The sequence below is a fragment of the Nematolebias whitei genome, chromosome 20 (assembly GCF_014905685.2).
Source record: "Nematolebias whitei isolate Nwh7 chromosome 20, NemWhi1, whole genome shotgun sequence".
Taxonomy (NCBI): domain Eukaryota; kingdom Metazoa; phylum Chordata; class Actinopteri; order Cyprinodontiformes; family Rivulidae; genus Nematolebias; species Nematolebias whitei.
In genome coordinates, this window is record NC_056517.1 from 38,364,767 (window position 1) to 38,371,183 (window position 6,417).

Sequence of the window (6,417 nt, forward strand, 5' to 3'; positions counted from 1 at the left end):
TTTTTTAAAACGATGTTCACATCTCACCTCCAGGCTGGGGGAGGTGGTGAGTGAAGGTTCTTTGCCTCGGGTGGAGGAGTTCAGGTGAGGCGTTCCTGCGTGGAGATGGAGTAGTAATGAGGGCGTTGCTTCGGTCGGTCACGGTGAAGAAAGGGTTGAGTCGAAAAATCAAAGCTCTCGACTTCCTGGTCTGTCTGCGTTCCAAGCCCCGCCCATCGCCATCAGGTTTGGATCGTGTCCAAATGAACAAGATCCTTGATCCTTCTTCATCTGCCATCCAGGTGGAGCTCAGAATAGAGCTGCTGTGCCTCAGCATTGAAAAAAGTCAGACTGATGCTTTCCTTTGGAGGTTTTGTGGGGGGTATGTCCCACTGGGAAGACGCCCTGGGACAGACCCATGGATAAAATGTCCTCTCTGGTCTGGAAACACCTTGGTGGCCCCCAGAAGGAGCTCTCCATGACTGGACTATACAGATGAGCGGCAGAAGCCGAAGATAGAGAGAGCACGTTCACATGATACACACAAATACACAGGAAGCAGTCAATCATTTAAATATTAATTCTGAGACACCAGAAAAAAATGAAGAATGCAAAAACCACTCGGGGCCATCGTTATCTCAATATATTGAAGATATGTAGCTATGCTCTGACGACTCGGTTGTGGTCAAAAATTGTACAATAGTGCTAATATTTCTCATTTTTTGCACCGATTGCAGTGAAACATCATATTTTTCTCACAAGCTCTTTGTTTCTAAGGTGAATCCTCTGAATCTGGAGCAAAGCTCATTTCAGCTGTTTGCATCCATCTGGAGCGTCCCGACACGATCCATGCCCCACGAGGCGAGGACTGCCTTCTGTTAAACTATAAGATGCATGCTGCTTTTAAAAGTTAAATGAGTCGCACAAGGAAAAAGAAAGAAAACTCACAACTGGATCGTATAATCTACTTTGAAATGCATGTGCTGTTGACTTGGTGTAACTTTAGAAGAACACAACTTGTTACACAACCGTCTTTTGTCAGTTGTAGCACCTCGTCGTGCACCCCAAGGTTTCTGTTCTTGTGTGTGTTGATAATTGTGGGTGTAAGATGGAGCAGCAGAGCCTGAACACAAAGGGCATGTGTGCTGGCATCTTAAAAAGGGGATCGTTTGCCCAGTGAGGCCACACTGGTGGGGCGCACGGGGAGAGGGAGAAGGAGAAAGGAACCGAGGGGGGAGTAAAGCACTGGATTGGAGCAGGAAGGGGGAGGGTAACGAAGATCTACAGCCAGAAAATCTCTCTCTGACCTTGGAATGGTTCTGCGACTGGTCTAAAACAAAAGTGTTGTTTGGCTGTGAAGTGGTTTCCATTTGGTTCAGATTAATTTATTTGTCTTGTTTTATTTGGACGTGCATTTTTGGAGGCCTACCTCCAAAAATTAAATAAATATCTAAAGTTAGTCTAAGTTTATAAAGAAAAACAGAGGAAAGAGACTAAATTAAATGATTTGTTGCGCCACTTTTTCTAGTTTACTATTTGTAAGAGATAAAAATAACTGGAGAAATAAGAAGAGATCATCTGGTAATCCATTTTCTGGGAATAATTCAAATGTTTATCCGCTTTTAATAATAAATTCATCCTTTTTTATTATTCTATCTTCTCCAAGTTGACGGTTTGCTTTTGTCCAATTCTGCAACACACAGTTAATAAAGCAATAGATCACACTGAAAAGTTTTCACTCAAATGGCATTTTGTCAAAGCCAACCAAGATGCTGCGATGCCAAATTATGAATAAAAGTGATTAAAAAAATGAAAATATTAAACAGTTTTTCAAACATTGTCCAACATCTTGTGTTCTCAGACTATTTTTCAACTCTTTTTAAAAATGTAGAAACCAACATGTGTTAATTTGCCCTCGTGACTCTTTCAGTAATCTGGGATGGACTGGCTGAAACCCTATAAATTATTTTATACGAAACATATAAAATAAACAAGAGCATCTGGACAAGAGTGACAAAAGTTTTTAAACCAATCCACTTGAAGGAATATAAAAATGGGAATAAAATACAAATGTTGCTCTTTTCTGCCATCTGTTGGTCATTTTAGAAACTACAGTTCAAACATTATTTCCAACGCAAAATACTTTTACTGAGAAATACTTGTCCGTTACTATAATGCAACTCTCATTGGTTGATTTTAAAATTATAGTGTTATATGTTTTAATCAAACTTACACATCCTGAACACAAAGAGCTCATCACTGGCACAAACATTGACAGTAAAGCATGCAGCAGATTCACCAACAGCTGTAGGCCTCCAGCTTTTTATACTATACTCTGTTACAGCAAATACAATATTTCCAGTTCAATCCAGTTCATTTTATTTATATATATCACCAAGTCACAATAGAAGTCATTTCAGGACACTGAACAGAAACATTCACAGGCATTACAAAAGCAAATTAGTAAACGTTCTCTATCTAAGGAAGCAGATTATGTTGAATCTTCACTTCTTCACAGTCTCCCATCCTGAGCACAGAGGAGGCACAAAGTATTTGGACACCCAGATAACAAACCATTGCAATAGTCCAGTCTAGACCTGACAAATGATGGGCCAGTTTTTCTGCATCATTTTTAGTTATAGTCAGTTTCTTGGTCATTCGCACCACATTTGGTACATGTGGTGCAAATGAAATTGTGTACACAGGGTCCCAGTTACATCCAACGATAAAATGTAAAAGAAAAACAGTAATAAGAGCTAAGATGTGAACTAAGAAAATGTTAACTAAAAATACACTAAGCACTAGTAGTATAAAAACAATACGCCGAACAGCAGCACAAGATGAGCAAACAAGATGGTTCTAATTTTAGCTATGCAGGTGGAAAAAAGTGCTTCTGGTAAAGTTTTTAATATGGGGGTTAAAAGACGTATTATGGTCAAAAATAACACCAAGATTTTTAACTTTAGAACTGGAGGCCAAATTAATGCCATCCAGAGAAATGGAAAGACCAAAACCTCAGTCTTGTCTGAGTTTAACAGAAGACAATTAAGGGCCGCCCAGGATTTAATGTCTTTAAGACGTGCTTGTAGTCTGGGTTTCATGAACAAACAAATATAACTGAATATCATCAGCATGGTGGGCTAGCTGGGCATCTCCCTAGGGAGGTGATCCGGGCATGTCTGACTGGGAGGAGATCTCGGGGAAGACCCAACATGCTGCAGAGACTGTGTCTCTCTGTTGGCCTAGGAACACCTTGGGATCCTCCCAGAAGAGCTGGAAGAGGTGGCTGGGGAGAGAGATGTCTGGACCTTCCTGCTCAAGCTGCTGCCCCCGCAACCCAACTTCAGAACAAGCGGAAGAGGATGGATGGATGGATGGATGGATATCATCAGAATAACAATGAAAATGTATCCCGTTCTGTTTAACAACTTTACCTAATGGAAGCATATATAAAGTAAAGAGTATTGGTCCAAGCACTGAACTCTGAGGAACTCCATAAGCAACTTTGGTAAAGAAGATGGCCATAGTTGGAAAAGCTTCAGTTCTATGCTGGAAGACACTATTTCAGTGGGCCGAGGAAGAACTGAACATCCCAACTGCTGATTGTGTGTACCCTCCTCATAACATCTGCATCTGTAAGACCTCTGTTAAGGGACATGTCTTATTCATTTGATGTAAATGATAAAAAAACGAAACTAAACAATTTTGTATTCATCAAAACCACAGTAGTTAAAAAAAGATTGTGAAACAACAGTGGTGTTTTATTTTAAATGGTGATAAATGTGCTGTTATAATTTGTTAAACCAATAAAATAGTAAATTCTGCATCTTTTGATTAAGAGTAAATCTCCTGACGTGTGAACAAATGAGCAGACACAAGCACTGCTAGCTGTAGCTACTTGTAAATCTGGTGTTAGACCTTATCATAAATAATTGCAAAGCTGTCAGTTGCCCCTGAATAAACTTGTTGTGATTATTGAACCTGCAGAGGGTCTGGTTTCAAGATTCAAGCTCCAGCAGAGAAATCTCATTCTCATCTTCTAACAACAGGGGGAGATGGTAAACAAGAAAACTCTGCCAAATTAGTGAGGAGAGCAAGACGTAGCAAAGTAATAAATATGGCCTAAATGTGTTCATGTGAATTCAGTTTATTGTAGAATAGCTCACAAAATTAAATAAATACAAAGACAAATAAAGAAACGAAGATACACATAAAGACAAATAAATAATAATGAATATTGAAAAAACGTATAAGCATAATAGATTAGTAGCCCATGCATGTCAGGTCAAAGATCAAATTTCTTACCATTCTGTGGTCTAATAAAAAATAAACTTGTTCAATCAATGATCAATATGCCCAGCTCTACGAAATAAGATCATAACCTGATAGTTATAGCTTGACCGTCTACAATTAGCTCAGTTCACCAACAAACTCATAAATGTAATTTCACTCTCTTAAATGTTCTCTGTGACTCATCATCTACTTTCAGTCTAAGACGAGACCCGTTTACACGCTTCCATTTTTGCAACCGTTCACCACGAGAAGCAGAGTTCAAAGTTTTGTAGCAATGAAAAAAGGAAGTTGAAGACAGGTTTCTAGGCAACGAGTGTCTAATTGAGCTAAATGATGGTTTATCTGGGCGCAAGTTTAATAATATCTTTGTAAACTGCTGTCATGCACTATGGCTGCCACAGTCAAGATGTGTGTGTGTTTTTTGGCAAACTGGCAATATTTAGGTGCAGCAGGAGCATAATATATTCATTAGCTTTATTTTGGGACTTAAATTAATGCATTCATGTTGTTTTTCTATGGCTAAAATGACATAAAACAACATTTAACTGAGTGCTAGTTGTCAGCACCGTCGTGTTTTACCACCATTCAAATGAAAACTCACAATCATGAGTTTTTGTCAAACAAATGTAGCTGGTTGGGAGGTCTTGAAACAGTCTGATCTGGTGAAATCAGTGGAGTAGTCTACGCGATATGCAGGTATATAGTAGTATACTAACTAGAAAAGCTTTAAAATGTCAGTATATCCACTTAAAAGTGCCCGGTGATACATAACATATCATCAGGCATTTGTCATTTGTGCGTTAAACGGCAGTTAAACGCATATGTAACAATCTATCTGCATGCAGTGCTTGTTCATTACATTCGCTTATCCAGCGAATGATTGTATAATTTTGTACTTAATACTTGAACATGTTTTGCTTTGATACTGTTTTATAAGTTCTATGACATGTTTTCAATACAAAGCCAACTGTTGTGCAAAGTTTGTTGTACATTTATTCAAACATAAGCATCAGAGAAATATGGAAATGTTCAACATGCTTAAAAATCTAAATAAATTGACGAATGCATTGTACTAACTGTTGTACTTTGGTTTCTACGCACAGTCACTACAAAGATGTAGACTACAACACTGGGTGAAATTTCCAGGTTTGTTTGCAGATAAAACAAACGTTTTGAACAAAAACTTTTAAATTCAAAGGGGGGTATGGGCAAATTCTAAATCAGTGAGTCAGGATATTAAAAGTCTGCAGAGGTCCTTAACTTTTAACATTGTGCAATCCAGTCCCCCGGCACAAACAGAGTAATATTGTGTATGTTGTTCAGTGTCAGGAGGGTGATCAGTCTTACATCGGGGAAACTAAACAGTCACTGGCCAAAAGGATGGACCAGCACAGAAGATCAACATCATCAGGCCAGGACTCTGAGGTCTACACTCATCTCCAGGCCAGCGGTCACTCTTTCAGGGATGAAGATGTTCACATCCTGGACAGAGAGGAACGATGGTTTGAGAGAGGAGTAAAGGAGGCCATCTTTGTGAAAAGAAACCGTCCATCATTAAACAGGGGTGGAGCCTCCGGGTTCAACTGTCCCCCTCTTACAATGCTGTGATTGCTAGTATCACTCAGCCCTCTGTGAACAGTAAACAGCCATCAGGTGCTAATGATCCATTGTTAGGCTGATGGTCCTTCTTGAGCATGTGATCAGCTGGTTTTGGTTGTCAGCAGCAAAACTGGTTGATCCACCATGAGGAGGTGCTATTTATAAGACTGAGCTGAATACAGCACCTCAGACTGAGGAAGTCTTTTGGATGAGAGACGAAACATTTCTACATTTTTTTGTTGTTGTTTTGTTGAATGTCCAGAGGACCAGGTTTAACTTTTTAAAATTTTTCTACCTGGATTATTGAGCATGCATCAGGATATTGTGCGTTAGCTTATTATTTTATATATGAATGTTTCTGTTCAGTGCCCTAAGATTACTTCTGCTGTGACTTGGCGCAATATAAATAAACTGAACTGAAACAGAATTCAATCTACAAATAGGGTGGCGAGGTTTCTGGTGCCACCCCCTAGAACCGCCACTGGCTATGGGGGCAACAGGGATGGTGAGGTAGGCCTCCAAACGTGCTGCTGTGGAGAGTGACTC